This window comes from Lissotriton vulgaris, chromosome 8 (genome assembly GCF_964263255.1).
Source record: "Lissotriton vulgaris chromosome 8, aLisVul1.2, whole genome shotgun sequence".
In the NCBI taxonomy this organism is placed as follows: domain Eukaryota; kingdom Metazoa; phylum Chordata; class Amphibia; order Caudata; family Salamandridae; genus Lissotriton; species Lissotriton vulgaris.
Window position 1 is genome coordinate 1,497,241,283 of NC_141696.1, and position 20,105 is coordinate 1,497,261,387.

At 52.5% G+C, this 20,105-nt stretch overlaps 1 protein-coding gene across 3 annotated transcripts in view; it reads left to right on the forward strand.

Moving 5' to 3' along the window:
• The window catches only part of ATP6V1A (ATPase H+ transporting V1 subunit A), a 328,148-nt gene that overhangs the window by 99,717 nt on the left and 208,326 nt on the right, over positions 1-20,105 (forward strand). For 2 of the 3 annotated variants that reach the window (XM_086935581.1, XM_086935582.1), the window contains exon 2: positions 17,117-17,196. The gene's annotated coding sequence lies outside the window, so the exon portion shown is untranslated. Of the gene's footprint in view, positions 1-11,582; positions 11,980-17,116; positions 17,197-20,105 lie in introns of those variants that run through there. The other variant, XM_086935583.1, reaches the window with a different exon arrangement.

Sequence of the window (20,105 nt, forward strand, 5' to 3'; positions counted from 1 at the left end):
CAATGGGTAAATATGTGGGTCGTTGACATCCATGATACTGTTGCCCCGGTCTAAACAAGAATGAAAATGAAAGGCTGCCAAAAAGGATATTTATTAATCCCCTTTTGTTTGATGACGCGGCATGCATCATTCACTAAGCAAATTAGGGTATATCCCTTCCTTCTGTCCTGAGGAAGAACCGATCCCAAATCATCTTCAAACGGGTTGAAGCTTTGACGTCTACATACTTTAATGCTCGATTCATTACAATTGAGAATTGGCATAAACCGAGTCCACTGTCTGGCTAGTTTGAATCATTGCATAGCTGTTTGTTTTCCTCGACTGTCTATTGTCCTATGCCACCTTCACGAGCTCTGCGCTGTTATAGCTTACCATTAGGAACACCCTTTTGTAAAATATGATGTTTTGTTTAAAACAATAGACTCGGCCTATTCATAATATTGGTATGTGTGCTTGTCTTTTTCCTTGTAAATTTAAAGTATACAATTTTCTTCCCACCCCATTTACTGGGTACACGAAAGACTCGTTTTTAGCCTTTATTGAGTTACAATTTGTTGTATAATTGCTTCTGACAGAGTCATATCTTTAATACTCTGGTCGTACCAGGCAGCGCCCCTTGAATTCAGAGTGCCCATTGGGACCCATTGTGCTGCTGAACCTCTGAATGCCCATGCGCGATGTCGGCATTGTGGCTCTCCTGCTCCCAAACCGGTATCCTCATTGCATCCCTTCACCTGGTGTCAACTTTGTGCCCAACACCCTCCCACGCCCGTGTCAGCTGAGCAACCCAATTGGCGGATGGCTGCCTGTGCCCAACTCCTCCCCCTCATTCCTTTATGCGCCTCCTCCTGTCGCCTTCCAAGATCCCTTACTTGCTGGTGTGACTCTTGCTGCTCTGCTCCATTGACTGCCCATGTACGTGAAATCTCCAAACCCAACGTACTGAAGAATCAAATGATTTTATCTGCCTTTTTTTTTTTTTTTTTGAAAATCTGTTTATTAGCATAGTAGGTAAAGCAGTCACAGATATTTCCAGTCCCGGAGGAAAACAGGGTAATACATACATAAGGGTGCTTAGAACATATAATTGCATAGTTGTCTTGATTTTTCATTTTGTTGGTGACAGGTACCGTCACAGTATATACAAACCCCGGTCAAAAACTATCCCTCCCCCCACCCTCAACAAACCCACCCGACACTCTCACAAAAACATATAATTGAGCAATCATTAGACTGGGGCACTTACGGAATTACAACATATGGCTCCATCTGACTGTACACATAGGTGGAACGAGACTAGTACAGAGATTGTGAATTGTGAATTGCGAATTGGGGGCCCCTCGCACTTCCCCATAGCGCACCACGGTCAGTGGCAGTGCATGTCAGTCCGGCCAAGGACACATTTATCTTGCATTCGAAGAGGCACCTGTATCCTCGTCCTCCCCGTCGCCCCCAGTTTCAAACATACCTAATATGGTAAACCAGTCCAGTGAAATTGGCGTTTTCCTCAGGCCTCTGTATTCCTCCCTCTGCAGTGCAACTCCCTCTGCCTTGCCCCACCGCACCACTTCTGCCCTCCACAGTTCAGGGTTGGGAGGTCTGGGTGACTTCCACCTCATCGTGATGGCACGCTTCGCCAGCAACAGGGCCAGGTCCGAGAAACGTGCCGCCACAGTTCTAGTGCGTTGTGAAGGCCCCAACCCCAGCAACGTGCCTTCCAGTGTAGGAGATCGGGACAAAGCACCCGCATTCTGGAGCGATTCATGGACCGTGGTCCAGTAGTATCCTAGTTTGGGGCATTGCCAAAGCATGTGTATTAGTGTTGCGTCCTCTGTGTCACATCGGGGGCAATTACTGTTCGCATCAGGAAACATCATGTGTATGCGGCGTGGGGTCAGATAGGCTCTGTGTAGGAGCATCGATTGAATGAACTTAAACTTGGGGTTCCTAGCTACTTTTCTGGGAAACTGAAGGATACGTTCCCACTCTTTATCCCTCAGGGGCCTACCAATGTCCCCCTCCCATGCTGCCCGGAGTGGTGACAGATCGAAAGCCCTCCCCTTCTTAATACTAGCAGTGAGCCACCTTGTCAGGTGGGCGCCCGTGCCCATCAGGTAGTGCATTGTGATGAGAGGATTTGTAGCTGGCTCTAGGCCCCTAGGGGACCACTTATGTGTGATATAGTGGCGAAGGCCAGAGTGTAGGAGGAAGGTGCCTCCAGGGACTCCATGGGTAGTTCTAAAGTCTGCAAAGGACAATAGGTGCTCTTCCGCGAACAGGTCACCTACGTGTGACACTCCCGCGTCATGCCATTGTTCCAGCGAGTCTGCCGATAAAGTCCCCGTGGCCAACGGGATACCCAAGAGCGGGATCGTGGGTGCATAGGACGACCCCGGGGACGTATACTTTAATGCCTTTCGCCAGTAAGTTATCGCCAGTTTGAGGAGAGGCGGGACATCCCTCGGTATAACCGAGTTGGGTAAAAGTAACGTGTGTATTCTCCCCAATGCATGCTCCCTATCTGTCATGTTGATCTCCTGAAGATTGCGGCCCGCTACCCAGAAGGCCAACCATTGTAGTTGACACGCATAGTTGTAGGCCCTAAAATCAGGCAAACCCATGCCACCGGCGTCAGAGGGGAGCTGCAGCTTGGACAGACCTACACGCCTGCGGCCGTGCCCCCACACAAGTTCGGTGAGTAGAGTGTCTAGGGTCTTAAAGGTTGCTGCCGGGATCAGGTGTGGCAAGTTAGTGAAGTGGTAGAGAAGGCGGGGGAGCATCACCATCTTGGATATCGCCACTCTGCCGGGTATAGAGAGTGGTAGTGTGAGCCAAAATTGTATCTTCGACTTCAGTGCTCCGATGGCCCTCCCAAGGTTACCGTCGAGCATCTGGTCTGCTTCCCTGTAAATCTGCATCCCCAGATATCTGAAGGTGGTTTCAGCTATCCGGAACTCGTGGGGGGCGAAGGGTAGCAGAGTAGCCAGACCAGTTGCTGCAAATGTAAATCCATATGACTTGGATTCGCTTATGGTCAGGCCTGAGACCGACCTAAAGTCCTCAAAGACCTGGGCAACAGGGCTCAAGTCGCCCCTCAAGTCCCGGAAATATAAGATAATATCATCCGCATAAGCGGACACTATATGTGCCGTCCCATGACGTAGAATGCCAAATCGGGGGGCCATTTGGCGGAGCCTACAGAGCATCGGCTCAAGGGCAAGGACGAATAGGAGGGGGGAAAGTGGGCAGCCTTGTCTGGTGCCCCGTGCAATAGCTATAGGAGCTGATATATGACCTGAGGTGCGCACTCTAGCTGTGGGGACTTTATACAGCAATCTGACCCAAGCGAGGAATTCGGGGAGAATCCCAAATTTTGACAGTGTGTCGAACATGTAATCCCATCTAAGGGAATCAAATGCTTGTTTCAAGTCCAGGGAGATGCAGCCTTCGGAGCTCGTGTCCTCACGGTCACCGAGCATGAGCTGAGCTAGTCGCCTGAGGTTCATGGCTGTATTGCGGCCAGGGACAAAACCACATTGGTCCGAATGGACCAGCTGAGGTACATATTGCACGAGCCTCGATGCCAGCACCTTGCTCAATATCTTGGAGTCGGTGTTGAGAAGGGACAGGGGTCTATAGTCAGCCATCTGAAGCCCTTCTTTATGAGGCTTCAAAAGGGACGTGATTAACGCCTGCATAGACGATTGCGGTAGGGTGGCTGTCCGCAGAGCTTCCAAATAAATAGTGTGTAACCGTGGGGCTAGTAGGTCTATGTATGTTGCATAAAAATCGGCTGGTAGGCCATCTGTCCCAGGGGTCTTGCCCTTAGGAAGGGCGCGTATTGCCTGTCTGATTTCAGCTATAGTAATGGTGCGCTTAAGGTCTTTGATTTGCCCGTCATTCAGTCGAGGCAGGGCCAAGTCCCTCGTGAAGTCCTCGAATGCAACCTCGGGAAGGGGCTGTGGGGGACTGTACAGCGTTGTGTAGTATTCCCTGAACGCAGTGTTGATCCCGACCTGGGTGGTGGTTGGGTTTCCTGCTTGGTCCAAGATTCTCAGAATGGGGTGGCTCACTGGGGAGTCCCGTAAGAGGCGGGCTAGGAGGGGGCCAGCTCTATCCGCTTGTGCATGCTGCCTGTTCGTATATTCTCTATAGTCTAGGAGCCTCAGGTCTTCCAGTAGCTCTGCGTGTCGAATGTGAGCCTCCTGTAATGGCGTGAAGGGTGCATGTGTGCCGGCAGCCTCATTCTCTAGGGAAGCTAGGGAGCCCTCCACCTCCTTCAGTTGATTAATTATCTCCCGTTTCCTGCCCATTCCAGCGGACATGGCTGCCCCCCTAAGACAGACCTTAAACGCGTCCCATTCCACTTGACGGGTGCTGGCCGTGTTCATGTTTGTGGAGAAATATGTTACTATAGCATCGGACAGGGAAGCCCGGAATACCGAGTCTTCAAGGAGATCTGGAGACAGTCTCCAAGTGGGGATGGGGGCTAGTCGCCTGCCCCACTGCCATGTGAGTTCTACAGAGCTGTGATCGGACAGAGTTTTCCCCATGTGTTGGGCCTGAACAATTGTATCTGCTATGGAGCGGGAACAGAATATGTGGTCAATTCTGGTGTGAAGCTGGTGTGGTGGGGAGAAAAAGGTATATTCCCTTTCTTGTGAATGTGTACTGCGCCATGCATCAGTCAGGTCCCAGCCCTCAGCCCACCTAGTAAGAGCATCCGCTTGTTTCCTACTCTCAGCCGCCTGTAAAGGGGGATGTGACCTATCCAGCGTAACATCAAGCACAGCATTGAAATCACCCCCAATAAACCAACGATGATCAGCCCACTCCGTCAGCACCCCGTTCACCGTTAACAAGAACTCCGATTGATTAGAGTTCGGCGAGTAAACACATCCAAATACAACAGCATCCCCGTCTAACAGCCCCCGCACAAATACATATCGGCCCTCTTTATCGATTCTATGCTCTAACATCTGAAAGGGGACAGAGCCACGGAACCAAATCGCTGCCCCCCTTGAAAACGCAGAGTAGGAGGTAGCAAATAGTTGTCCCCTCCATTTCTTGCGCAGCTTCACAGCTTCAGAAGCGTTCAAATGTGTCTCTTGCAGGCATGCAATCTGGGTCCCCCTGCGATTAAGCTGGGCCAAAATTCTATGACGTTTCTGGACTGCTCCCATGCCACGCACGTTCCAGGTGCACAGTTGGTAATTATTAAGTGGCCCCATAACCATCTATGTGGTGCGACCCAGTGTAACACCCTGGGCCCCATGTCAGTTTTGCGTTGAAATAAGGTGAGGGTGTCGCGAAAACAAATAACCCCTGAACAAAAAGGTCCCCAAGCCAACGTGCCCGGGATCCAAACTGTGGTGCCCAACGTGGGCACAAGTCACTGGAGTCCGTGTGCATACCGGGGGGTGACAGGCCTCTGTCGACTGTCATTGAACGGTCTGCATGGGCTCGTTAGTCCTCAACAAAGTGGGTTCCCCATGCAACCCACCACATGCGCATGGAGGGGGGGGAGTTCAAGTAAACATTACCACCTGGAGGGGATCATGTTATCAGCAAATCAGAACTCCTCTGTCATTTGGGCTGTAATTTTCGGGAACATCGGCAAGCTGTCCATTGAGCCAGACACCTCTGTATGAGTGTCAGTGGTGGCAGAGTGCCTGTCACTAAGTGCTTGGGCGTCGTGAGCTGCCAGTGCCTCCTCCGTGAGCTGCTGCCGATGAGTTGACGATGGGTGGCTCGCCATCCGAGCACCAGGAGGGTGCGTCTTCGCAGAGGGTCCATGGGAAGAGTGGTGTCCCGGGCTGGGAGTGTTGTGCCGTCTGTCCGGTGCGTCTCCGCGTTCGTTGCGGCCGCCTTCCTGGTGCTCCCCGAATGGGTCCTGTGAGGTCGGCGGCGTCAGAGTGACCTCCATCCATTCCTCAGCCTCTTCTGGGGAGTCGAAGAAGTGGGATTTGTTGTCGTGCAGGATTTTGAGCCGAGCAGGGAACAGCAGTGCATATTTCATATTTCTGTCTCTTAATTTGCGTTTGACACCCATGAATGTGGATCTGGCGCGCTGTACAGTGGGCGTGAAATCAGGATAGACTGAAATGTTTTTATCTTCAAATCGTATCGGTGCTTTCTCCCTGGCCGCACGCAACACAGTGTCCCGGTCTCTGAAATGAAGGAGGCACGCGATCAGGGGACGAGGGGGCGCCCCCGGTTTGGGGGGCCGAGGAGGCATCCGATGTGCCCTCTCTACGCTGTACAGGGCAGTGAGATCTTCTTGGCCCACCAGTTTTCGTAACCAGTCCTCCACAAATTGGGTGGGGTTCCTCCCCTCACTTCTCTCCGGAATGCCTAAGATGCGGACGTTGTTGCGGCGCGCACGTCCTTCGGCCTCATCCACCCTATCCCATAGATGTTTAAGCTGTTTCTCCACTGCCTCCAACCTCGTGGAATGCTCCGTCTGCTGTGGCACTAGGTCATTCAGTGCTATCTTCTGCTCCGCCACTCGTTCCGCCAATTTGTTATGGTCAGCCCGTAGTAGCGATAGGCAAGTCGCCATATTGTCTATACGCGATTCCAGGGCTTCGCGAGTCGCTCGTATCTCATTAAGGATAAGGTCCAACTTTGCGTCCTGGGACCTTTTCCCAGTCGGCGGAATGATGTCCATGTTGGAGGCCAGTGGGTCCTCGGAGCCCGTGGACTGCAGGTCCGCCGCAGCGCCCTGTCCATGAGTCTTGCCCCTTTGTTTGCCCATGGCTCTTGTTAGCAGGGTGACGCTGGAAAGGGCACAGCAGATCGCCGCCGCCCACTCTTGTGTCTACTCCGGACGCCGGACTGCGTCCGCCGCAGGATCAGGGTGTGGCGGTCAAGGGTGGGAGTAGCGCAGGCCCAGGGTTGGCAGGGAGTGCGTAGAATCTCTGTCCTCGGTGTCGGTATAGGCGGCTCTCTCAGGGAGGCCCGTGTGCAGAATTGACCTTAGCACCCTATAGGACTGATGAAGGGAGTAAGACGGCCTGCTGCAAGTGTCCAGTGAATCGGCCTCACGCAGGAGCACTCGAGAAGTCTGGGCCAGTGTGTGGTGGCAGGTCCGCAGCGCACGTGTCTCACCCCCTTGCCGCTGTCTGGGGCCGGCTGTCCGGATATCAGGGTCTGCTGTCCACTGCCCTCTGCTCACCGCCGGGCACACCGCCCTCCGCAGTGCGCCACTCCGCGTGGAATCCCAGTCGCGGTTCCGCCAATCGGCCAGTGTGTGGGCCAGAGAAACGTCTCAGCGCAGGGCCGGGGACTCTCCCCGTCCGGGTCCCAGTGACAAGATGGCGCCGATAATACTGCTTATGAGGCCTGCAGTGCCCGGGGGGGGGGGGTCCGGAGCAAGCGGTGCTGGTGTCAGGTGCCTGGTGCTGTCCGCTCCACAGTCCCAGTCAGCGCAGCAGGTAACGGGCGGCTCGCCCACCGTGTAGACTGGTATCAAGCCGGCCAGCCGGCCAGAGAAAGCCTCCGCTCGTTCCGCAGGTTACCCAGCAGGGTGGCCGGGCAGGGCTCCGCTGCGGAGAGGGGGGCCGCAGGATCAGAGCGCCTCTTCAGTGGCGAGGTCAGCCGCTGGTGTCCGCCCCTGTGGTCCGGCGCCGAGTCCCGATCGGACCGCGCCAGAGGCTATGGGGAGGCCGGGGAGAATGCTCACTCGAGCCCGGGGCTTCACCTCGAGCAGCAGGCCGCGGCCGAGGCAGCCGTGTCAGAGCGTCAGCAGAGCGGGCAGGGTGGAGAAGCACCGCTCCGCTTCCAGAAGGACACCTCCGGGGACCTCCGGTACAGTAATCCGGTGGGTCGCAGGTGGGGGAATCAGGATAATTGGCTCTTGTAGAGGATTACGGACGGAGCTCTAGGGCTACACGTCCACCATCTTCGGCTCCAGGCCACGCCCCCGGCCTTTATCTGCCTTTAATATGCAACCCTACCTTAAGTAGTTTTAAATGCAAGACATAGGTTCCTCTTGACTCGTGTAAGACTGGGCACTTTTCAACGACTGGTTAGTTTTCCGAATATGAATGACTGGTCTATATCCTTATCTAACTGTCCCTGTGACGATGCAATGGCACAGGACACTATGCATAAGGTGCTCTTTTGTAAATGTTCTAACCACAAGAGGAAGTGCTATATTTTACTGATCATAAGACCCTTACACTTTACACAGTGTCGACCTACATATCAATATATACAATATTTGCCTTCCCTGGAGGTTTGTTGTAGTGTGGGCAGTTTTTTATGCCACAAAGAATAATCCCCCAACCCTCCAACCGTAAAGGGACACATGTATTCGATTTACCACGATCTTAGGATAAGGACCCTGTATACATAATGCCACTGGCGTCTTTATGTCCCTATAATTGATAAAGATGCGCATATGTTTGCCAGGGTAGGTGGAGAGTGCATGGCGGACCCAATATGAGGTTTTTGTCCTCCCCAAGTATTCTGGCTCCACTTCACTGTAGTTAAGCATCTTATAGGGACTCTGCGTGCATGGTTTTCCCTCACTGGATTGACTATGAACTTGGGGAAGGAACTTAATTGTATATGATTATTCTTTTGAACACTTTAATTTTTAATGATTACATCCTGGTATACTGTTGTATCGTTTATTGATTACAGACTGTCTTATTTTGAGTTTTATTGTATATTCATGCACATATTTGGAATTGCTGCTATGAACTGTATTCTCTTTTAATGTTTCTTATATATCGCTTTTATGGTTGGCTATTGGCCTCCGAATAAAGATATATTGATTGGTTGACTGCCCATGTACGGCTCTGCCCCATCAGCCCTCGGCACTGGCTCCCGCTGGTGTCCGCGTGGCACCTCACTGCCACCTGTAATCCGCTTCTGCTGTTGTAAGTGAAAGAACCTTTGGCAAAGCCAGTAGTTTTCAGTTATAAGCCAAATCAATTTTTCTTGGAAATGCTTGTTTTCAAATTGCCACCAAGTGTTATAGGGACCCTTTCCCATATGTACATGGGCATGCATTGTATACTCTTTTTTTGGGGGGGCAACTAAACTGTTACTATAGTGTGGACACATTCCTGCAGAGTTTTTTTTCAGTGGAAATGGAGTTGAGGTTTTTTCGGAAGTAAAGACCAGTAATTTGTTTGTCTTGGGATTCTGTAAGCGCTGGGAATTTCTACCTGAAAAAAAATAAAATGGGGAATATGTTCTGATATTTTTTTGACATGGCAGTTATGGTTGTTTGCTTTCACTAGAGCCAAGTTGTACCCGGCTGATGAGCCCATAACTGGGGCGAAACCGGTCCTGGGTTGCTTGTGTTCTGGCTCAGGTTGTTCGGACTGGACTGTGCCCATGAGGAGCAGGGTCAAGACTGATTTGCATATGGCTGGGTCCAAATTGAGGTGGCATGGTGAGCAAATGTGTGATGGGTTGGTGTGTTACCCCGAGCGATTGCCGGTGTTTAAACTTATTGCAAGCAGCCCCCTTCACCTTTTGTGTGTTTTACATTTGATCTCATAAACAGAGAAAATACCTGCGTTCAGTGATTTTTCCCATTAGTTTGTTCACTAGTGGTGAGAGAGAAGGCACACAGAGCTCTCATGTTAACCCGTTTATGCATGAGTATCCGAGCACAGCACACAGAAAGCCTTGGTAGCTGTGTCGGACACCATAAGATGTTATTTGGACGTAAACATTCCATCTATGCTTGTGCTCTTAGACCTGACCGCAGCTTTTACACTGTGCCGCCTGCTAGGCGACTTCAAAGGCTGAACAAAATAGGGATCTATGGGACCGTTTAAGAGTGGTTTCAAGACTTCTTGGAAAATCAATCTCAAGTCATCTCCCTCTGAACTTTTAGAACTAGAACTGCGCTTATTGACAAGGGGGTTCGTCGGGGCCCGTTGTCTGAGCCCCACCTTGTTCAATATATGTGTGGCCCCACATGCCAAAGTCATAAATCTTTCGGCTTTGAGTTTCTGTGTTTTGCTGAAGACACTCAGCTGATTATCTCCTTTGATAAAAACGTAGTCAAATTAAATTAACGCTTCCCAAATGAGGTGAAAACGATTGCAAAGTGAATGTCAGACAACTATCTTCAACTAAATACAGGAAAGTCAGAGATTATCCTACTAGGGAACGCCCAACAACTGTGGACTCCTGGTTGGTGGCCTCCTGAACTAGGTTGGTCTCCTTCCCCCTGTCATGTAGTACAAATCTAGGCGTCGGATAGATCAAGTCCGTACAATGAAGGAGCAGGTTTTATCCATAGCAGGTGCCTGATTCTACATGCATCTGCTTAGCAAAGCTCTTAATTTTCTTCCGCTAGAAGCTAGGAAAACCTTGGTGCCGGCTCTTATTTTTCCACAAATAAGACATTGCTGTCTAAATTGCAGACGTGCAAAATACAGCACGTCTGCAATTTGTAATCTTCCCTTATGAGCTGCTGCTACTCCACTTTTGAGATTGCTTCACTGGCTGACGAACAGAAAGAGAATTGTATTCAAAATCTTTTTTGACTTTTAAGGCTTTAATGGGAAAGGGCCTGGCTACTTACAACAGATGCTTGAACGCTATCATCCAATGCGGAACCTGCGATCTATGGATAAAGCATTGCTTACTAGCCCCTGCATACGTCAGTCAAGTTATGGTGACAGATCTTTTTCATATCTGCCTCTCACCTATTGGAATAAGCTGTATTTCCGGACTCGCACGTGTACAGACTACACCAAATTTAGTAAATTACTTAAGACTGCTCTATTTTAATATCAATTCTCTGTTTGCAGCTATATTTGTCCTCAGCGCCGAGATACCCCTCTATGGGTCATTTGTGCGCGATAGCAAATTAAGGTATCATAAGATAACATGACTAGTTGATACTAGTCCAGGTTTTTTTAGTTTGTAATTTTTAATCCGTAATAAAACCAGGACTACAAATCAGAGAATTCAAAGAATATTTCTGTGTGGTTGAGTTACCTGCACACGAAACTGGGAAATGTGAGGGAACTGGAAAGCTTGAGAGCCTTTGTCACATATTTGTGTGAGACAAATGCTTCAAAAGTTGCAGTTAATTTAATTCTAGGGAGCTGAGTGTTTTGGTGAGCAGGAGTTCCCTGACGGCTTTAGATTTAATGTTGCTCAGAATGGTGCCTTATGAGGTAGAGGTGGCCAAACTACCGAAGGCTTGGCCCTGGGTCCTCTGGGACTCCTCACCCACAAGTGTGCCGAGCCGAGAAGCCCCCCTTGTGCCTGCCCTGCATCCCTCCCTTGCGCTATCACGGTGTTTTCCAGGGACTTTCCAACCCTCGGGTGCAGGAGGACAGGGACTTACTTGGCCGCTGGCATCTTGCGTTTTTCACAATCAAAATGCAGTAATCTTGTGCGCACTGGCCGGGTCCTCCTCTGTTGCATGCAGGGGCGGGGGTGCACGTGAGGGGACTGAAATGAGGCATTTTAGCACTTATGCAGTCAGAAGATGCTGACTGGAGGCTCTCGCTCTAAATTGGGGAACTCGTGGCAGCGTGGAGGAGCAGATGGGGAGAAAGATAGAGCAGCACATGGAGGGAAAGGAAGTGAGAGAGGGCAGAAGAGTAAGAAAGATGGAGGAGGAATGCGAGGGAGAAGCGAGATAGAGTAAGCGGAGGCAAAATGAGACGGAGGAGAGACGAGGGGAGCAGAAGCGGGAAAGATGAGGCAGATAGCGAGATGGAGTGAGCATGTGAGTGTTCACGTGTCGTCTTTCCACGCTCCGCTCGTTGGGCCCCCGGCTGGACCCTTCGCATGTGGCAGCGAGCTGCTGCCCCCGACCCGCCTCCACCCCCTGCCCCGAGGCCGGGAAGCAGCGGCCGAGCCCCCGGCGAGGAGGGCGGCGGGCTCTGGCAGTCAGGTGACCGCCTGGGCTCAGCCTGGAATGTGTCGTCCCGCTGCAGAGCCGAGGATGAGAGGGCGCAGAGCCGGCTGACCGACGGACGCCACACACAGGTAGGGGGCATGTTGACGTGACGTGACGCACCGCCTGCATGCACTCGCACAGGTAAGGGAGCATGTGACGTGACGCACCGCCTCTTGCATGTTCAGTGTGCTGGACGGCTCTCTGAGGGCTCCCCTGGTCTCCGGGCATCTCTGGGGTGGGGTGGTTGTGCAGCGTCAGAGCCTCCAGGCCGAGGGCCGCTCCTCCGACGGACGCCTCACCTCACACAGGTAGGGAGCACGTGTCGCAGTGCCTGCACCCCACCTCACACAGGTAGGGAGCATGCGCCGTGACGCAGTGCATGCGTGCGCCTCACACAGGTAGGGAGCATGCGCCGTGACGCAGTGCATGCGTGCGCCTCACACAGGTTGGGGGGGGTCGTACCGGCCTCGCGCTTGAGACACATGAGGCCCGTGACCGCTGCATGTTCAGTGCGTGCGGCTCTGTGCGGGCTCCCGTGGTCCCCATCACCCCGCGGGCGCCGCGCGTGACCTTCCTCGGCAGTGAAGGGCGCTGTGTGCGGCTGCAGCCTGCCTGTCACGGCCCTCCGGGATGACGCACCCGTGGGGGGCACGAGGCGCTACAGGGCATTGTGTGCTTTGGTCTGCCGCTCACGTCCTGCGAGGGGGTGACTAGCGGCAAGAGGCGCTATGTGGCATTGTGTCCACGCGAGGCGCTATAGTAGGGCATTGTGTGCAGTAGTTCTCCGGTCACGGTCCGCGCGGGTGACCTGGAGCACGAAGCGCTATGTGACACTGTGCCCTATAGTCTGGCGGTCACGGTCCGCGCGGGTGACCCCATGACCTTACACAGAGCTGCGACCCTTTGAGCCCTGACTGTTCTTTATCCAGAAGTCAGAGTGAGTTGTACGCACATGGTGCCAATGCAATTGGTTGTCGAGACCAGGCCTCGTTTCTTCGTCTTTTCGAGTACAAATACACCTGTTTTTGAACACACAACTCAATATTGGTAATAGCTGGGTGTCATCGGCAGGACCGAGTGCGTGCCCAAGAAAGGGCTCCTAAATACATTGCTGATTTTGTCAGCCAGTTCTATTTTTTGCCCTAAAACAAAAGAGAAGCAGGGGACTGGGAGCATAATTAGGAAAACGAGGACCAGTGCCAATGCTCCCTCAGATAAATGTGTCTTCACTGACGTGGCAAAAGTTCCTCCAAGATAGAGAGAGAAAAAAGGGAAGGGAAGAATGTCCCAGAGGGAGGAAAAAGTGCTTGTAAGTCGGAGTTTTAGCTGGTTGGTATGAAGAATAACGAGGAAGTTCCTCCTTTTGTCTATAGTGCCCTCCGACACCCTTGCGAGTGGGAACCAGAATTTGTTTTTTTCTCTCTCCATCTTAGAGGAACTTTTGCCACTTCAGTGTAGACACAGTTCTATTTTTTGCCCCGCTCGAACTATCCTTAAGTAATTTATTAGCAGTGCATGTTTCTGAGAAATACCTGCACTCATTCCGTGTTTTAAGCCCTTTTTACTCTGAATTGCCATCGAAAAGAGGATACTAAGTATTGGCCAAGAAAATGAATCTATTTATTAGTTATGCGTGGATAACGATTTCAACGCTAACACCTCCGCTCGCACCGGGTTACTGGCTCTGCCCCAAAACGACAACGTGTACCACAGACCAGAAACTAAACTAGAGGAGACCCCAAACTGAATGAAATGTGCTGCTGGGTGGGAGTCCGGAAACAAACTGGGTGAATATGTATATATTTTTTATTGTATTTGGCATGATGTTTGTCTGTCTGATTTACAGAGTTAACACATTTGCCATGCATTCATTTCATTTTGTGTCAGGAGACGGAAGTCAGATATCATTCAATTGATTTGAATTTGAATTTGAATATTTGGGGGGGGCCTTGGTATGCTCGCATATGAAACGGATTATGTCCCACATTAATCCTTTATGCTGTACCTCAATGGGACAGTCTCTTCGCTCATCATTGACCAAAGAGCATGTTTTGAACACAGTACCAGATGTCACATCATCATTCTTGCTTTGTTATCACAGGTACCTCATCATGTAACTATAATGTTGATGCTTTTGTGGTTTATTGGTGTAATCTTTGTTACTTAGGTTCGGAATGTTAAGGAATTAGAGAAACTCGCTACTACACCGGTAGTTGCCGAGGCACTCAAAGCCCTCGCGCTCGATGTTTGGCTATAAGCTTCACTTTACTATCCTGCTCTACTATAGTTTTTTCACCATTTGAAAGCTGATTTGACCGCCACCTAAATGGCTTTCCCGCCCCAGAGACGGCCTTATTCCCAGCAGCTGTTATTCTGTACTTGCTAATCTTACCAGAAGGTATTCCAGTCTTTGTACCCAGGCTTCCACGACCAGTTCTTTTGATGTGTAGATGGGTAGGTGTCATGAAAGCTCTTTACTACTCCAAGCAATTCAATTTCATGTGTGTAAAAAAAAAAAAACTTTAATCCATCGGCTGCCCATCTCTCAATCTTATATTGCCCAAACCTCCTGCCTCACTTTTCCCCGACGAGTTCAGAAAGATAATTAAATAGGACCGGGGTCAGATCTGTGGGTCATCATTATTTCAGATGTATTGCTGTCAGAGAACTGCTCATGCCCAGTGTCATCGGGTCTAATTGGGGTGTCGGAGTGTTGTTGTTTCAGGGAGCAGCCCTAAGGCGTGCAGACTTGGCACAAGAAGGAGCTGCTGTACTTCAGAGTAACTTTTGGGGTTGGAAGGTCTCCTGCTTGGTAAACAGGCATGTTCCTCTGCCCTAAGTGCCCTTCTGGATGTGAAACTAGTATCCTGTTCTCACACGGAGAGAGCGAGAGATGACATACCCAGTTGCATGAAACCTGTTGCAGCGAGCTGCATACTTGAGACAGTGAGTGCATTTCTGTGCTTAATTTGAGCAGGTGCTTTCAGGTGCTCAGCACCGGCACTTCTTTCACAGGGCCGGGGCTACAATTTCTGACCCTGCAGGTGGTGGTCTCAATATTAATTGTTCAAATTCAATATACAATAAAAAATTACAGAAATCAAAAAAGAATAACATACATTGCATGGTGACTGGCTGGTAAATGTTCATAGACAGGCCAGCATACGCCTGTCCAGGCAGGCATGATTGTGTATCACCACGTTAGTGATGATGTCATCACACTGATCACAAATCCAAGAAGTCATCGACAAACTATGGCTTGCATTTTATTCCCCAGAGTCTGCTGTACCCTGCCACTGCCTGAACCTAAGCCTCCCATTGGATAATTGCAGCTGGGGGCTGGCTCATGACAGAGTTGAGGCAAGGAAGCTGCGAGAGCTCATTTGGAACTTGGAAGTGAGGGTTCTTGAGGAAGAATAAACAAAAGTAAATGTGGACTTTCCACTTGCTGCGTAGCCAGAGTAGAATATCCTGCAGCCCTGTATTGCTGCTATCCTCAACGTGCTCGATGCGGCTGTGGACCAACAAAAAAAGCAGACAAATGATAAAATGGAGACAAAGCTAATCACTGCTAGATGAGTGATAGTAAAGAGCCTAGATCCAGGGTAGAGAGAGCAGAGCATGGATAAAAGTGAAGAGGAAAAAGGGCAGAGCTAGAATGAATCGAGGGCAAATCAGAAATACATGGAATAAAGTAGCACTCCAGGTGTGACAAAGATGATAGAAAACAATTAGAGAGGTGAGAGGATAGACTCTTAGAGCAAAGACTTAGGGGACAGACAACAGATCAAGGTTAGAAGATAGAGACTGAGGCAGTGATAGTGTTGAAAGTGAGGCTCACCGGAGGAAGAAGTGAGCTGAGGCCTCCTTGGCAACATTTTCAGCACCTGCACTTCTTTTTTTTACATATTAAGCACTGGTGCATTTGAGCTAACTGCACCTGAGCCTAATCCAGCCTGAACCCATAAAGGACTGGACACACTCATAGCATGAATCTTGGCTCTAACAGGAAGGTGGGCGATTACCTGTGATGAAGGGGACTGTAGTGCCTTACGGCATTCTGCAGCCTTGTATGCTGTATCAATTGAATTGTACAGTATTTAGTTTTGCTGTAGGCTTAAAAGCACCTTGTTTTTCATAAAGATAACCACTGGGATGAGCAATGGTTTATTGTGTGTGTTGGTTGATTGTTGTGCTCTTGCCCCCCCACCCGCTGCCTCCCCGTAAAAGCTGTGACTGCTCGCCCTCATTGCCCTGAGAGTCAAGTGCAGTGAGGACTGTACGTGGCCCAGTTTGTAGAGCCAGATTAGGATTTACCTCAGGACACCCGTGGCAAGCTACCTTAACCATTACACTTGAGGCCCAGTAGCCCCTGTGTACCCTATGGCCTTGCGGGCTGCATCTGAGCCCAAAGCTTCAGTGAGCTTGCAGTAGCGTCGGGTTCCAGGGACACCAGGCAGTACTTGTTTCAAGGATTTTCCAGTCGTATGCTTCTAGCGAAATGACCGTGTGCAAACTGAGTTGGAATATTTTAATTGTCAAATATATATTTAAGTTGTTCAAATTTTATTGGAAGGTAGGACTGTGAAAGGCTTGTTCCATGTGAGTTTACTGCTTGCTGACTGCTTATCAGACAGTCAATCAATACATTTTATAAAAACGTATACACCCCAAAAGGCTGACTGACCTCTGTGGCTGAGAGGGAGACATTACTCCAAGATGCTTTCAGAACAGTAGTCTGTGCACCCCCATTGTTCTTGTTTTTTTTTCAGAAACTTGCTTTCTAACATCCATTCTATTCATCCACTTTCCCATTTCGGTGTATCAGAAATCGTACGGTAAGCATCTCCTGCGAAATATGTAATTACTACAGCTAAATATATTGTTTAACAAAAGGTGATATGGTAATCTAGGAGCACAGGATATTTCTAGAAACGACTTTGCTGGTTAACATCTGCAGCTCCCAGACATGTTCCTCAGGGTGACCTCCGAATGTCGGAAGGACTGCACAGGCGTGAATTATGCATCTAAAGCGGAAACGCTGTGCTGCGGAAATTTAGCATCCTTGCTTTCTAAGTGGTCATTTATTAAGTAAACCAGGCGGGATCTGTTTGGGAGGTCTTTAATAGCATCCTCTTGGACTGGGGCAACGGAGGAACTGATAATTCAGAGTTCATTTAACTCGTAGTATCATTGTTTTAACCAAATGTTATTTTCTTTTTGCAGTGGAAGATTTGTGTCCTCCTCCCCAAGCCCCAGGAATTTACTTCAAGATACTTATTACGGCTGAGGTTTGGAATTGACAGGTATGTCTGTAATGGTAGTTATGGCAATCGTTTTTTTGTTTGGCCTTAAATTGTACCAGAACCATTTCCCTATACTATGAAGGTATTTAGTGAAAAGTAGTTAGGAAGTAAAATAAATTCACTGCAGGCAAAGGTACAACTCGCAGTTAATGCATAAACAGTTAGACCTAACAGTGGGACCTTTTAGCTGCCAGCACCTAACCTATTGCCACTCTATCAATATTGTCCCTTCTATACTTGCTGGGGTCTGTGTGCACACTGAATGGCACCCCAAAAAATTGAAAAACAACTCGCAGTTGACTAAACGGGTGTGCAACACAGAGTGGCAGGAGGCGGGAGAGGGCACAGAGTGACAGGAGGCGGGAGAGGGTGCAGAGTGACCGGAGGCGGGAGAGGGTGCAGAGTGGCAGGAGGCGGTAGAGGGCGCAGAGTGGCAGGAGGCGGGAGAGGGCGCAGAGTGACAGGAGGCGGGAGAGGGCACAGAGTGGCAGGAGGCGGGAGAGGGCACAGAGTGACAGGAGGCGGGAAGAGGGCACAGAGTGACAGGAGGCGGGAGAGGGCACAGAGTGGCAGGAGACGGGAGCGGGCACAGAGTGACAGGAGGCGGGAGAGGGCGCAGAGTGACAGGAGGCAGGAGAGGGCGCAGAGTGCCAGGAGGCGGGAGAGGGCGCAGAGTGCCAGGAGGCGGGAGAGGGCACAGAGTGACAGGAGGCGGGAAGAGGGCACAGAGTGACAGGAGGCGGGAGAGGGCACAGAGTGGCAGGAGACGGGAGCGGGCACAGAGTGACAGGAGGCGGGAGAGGGCGCAGAGTGAGAGGAGGCGGGAGAGGGCGCAGAGTGAGAGGAGGCGGGAGAGGGCGCAGAGTGAGAGGAGGCTGGAGAGGGCGCAGAGTGAGAGGAGGCGGGAGAGGGCACAGAGTGAGAGGAGGCAGGAAAGGGCACAGAGTGACAGGAGGCGGGAGAGGGCGCAGAGTGACAGGAGGCGGGAGTGGGTGCAGAGTGACCGGAGGCGGGACAGGGCGCAGAGTGGCAGGAGGCGGGACAGGGCGCAGAGTGGCAGGAGGCGGGAGAGGGCGCAGAGTGACTGGAGGCGGGAGTGGGCGCAGAGTGACCGGAGGCTGGACAGGGTGCAGAGTGGCAGGAGGCGGGAGAGGGCGCAGAGTGACTGGAGGCGGGAGAGGGCGCAGAGTGACTGGAGGCGGGAGAGGGCGCAGAGTGACTGGAGGCGGGAGAGGGCGCAGAGTGACAGGAGGCGGGAGAGGGCGCAGAGTGACAGGAGGCGGGAGAGGGCGCAGAGTGACAGGAGGCGGGAGAGGGCGCAGAGTGGCAGGAGGCGGGAGAGGGTGCAGAGTGACCGGAGGCGGGACAGGGCGCAGAGTGGCAGGAGGCGGGAGAGGGCGCAGAGTGACTGGAGGCAGGAGAGGGCGCAGAGTGACAGGAGGCGGGAGAGGGCACAGAGTGACAGGAGGCGGGAGAGGGCACAGAGTGGCAGGAGACGTGAGCGGGCACAGAGTGACAGGAGGCGGGAGAGGGCGCAGAGTGAGAGGAGGCGGGAGAGGGCACAGAGTGAGAGGAGGCGGGAGAGGGCACAGAGTGAGAGGAGGCGGGAGAGGGCACAGAGTGGCAGGAGGCGGGAGCGGGCACAGAGTGACAGGAGGCGGGAGAGGGCACAGAGTGGCAGGAGGCGGGTGTGGGCGCAGAGTGATAGGAGGCGGGAGAGGGCACAGAGTGACAGGAGGCGGGAGAGGGCACAGAGTGAGAAGAGGCGGGAGAGGGCGCAGAGTGGCAGGAGGCGGGAGAGGGCACTGAGTGGCAGGAGGCGGGAGAGGGCACAGAGTGACAGGAGGCGGGAGAGGGCGCAGAGTGACAGGAGGCGGGAGAGGGTCAGAGTGGCAGGAGGCGGGAGAGGGCGCAGAGTGGCAGGAGGCGGGAGAGGGCACAGAGTGACAGGAGGCGGGAGAGGGTCAGAGTGGCAGGAGGCGGGAGAGGGCGCAGAGTGGCAGGAGGCGGGAGAGGGCACAGAGTGACAGCAGGCGGGAGAGGGCGCAGAGTGGCAGGAGGCGGGAGAGGGCGCAGAGTGGCAGGAGGCGGGAGAGGGCGCAGAGTGGCAGGAGGCGGGAGAGGGCGCAGAGTGGCAGGAGGCGGGAGAGGGCGCAGAGTGGCAGGAGGCGGGAGAGGGCGCAGAGTGGCAGGAGGCGGGAGAGGGTGCAGAGTGACCGGAGGCGGGACAGGGCGCAGAGTGGCAGGAGGCGGGAGAGGGCGCAGAGTGACTGGAGGCAGGAGAGGGCGCAGAGTGACAGGAGGCGGGAGAGGGCGCAGAGTGACAGGAGGCGGGAGAGGGCACAGAGTGGCAGGAGGCGGGAGTGGGTGCAGAGTGGCAGGAGGCGGGAGAGGGCACAGAGTGACAGGAGGCGGGAGAGGGCACAGAGTGACAGGAGGCGGGAGAGGGCACAGAGTGACAGGAGGCGGGAGAGGGCACAGAGTGGCAGGAGGCGGGAGAGGGCACAGAGTGGTAGGAGGCGGGAGTGGGCGCAGAGGGGCGGGAGAGGGCACAGAGTGACAGGAGGCGGGAGAGGGCACAGAGGGACAGGAGGCGGGAGAGGGCACAGAGTGGCAGGAGGCGGGAGGGGGCACAGAGTGGCAGGAGGCGGGAGGGGGCACAGAGTGACAGGAGGCGGGAGAGGGCACAGAGTGGCAGGAGGCGGGAGAGGGCACAGAGTGGCAGGAGGCGGGAGGGGGCACAGAGTGGCAGGAGGCGGGAGGGGGCACAGAGTGACAGGAGGCGGGAGAGGGCACAGAGTGGCAGGAGGCGGGAGAGGGCACAGAGTGGCAGGAGGCGGGAGAGGGCACAGAGTGGCAGGAGGCGGGAGAGGGCACAGAGTGACAGGAGGCGGGAGAGGGCACAGAGT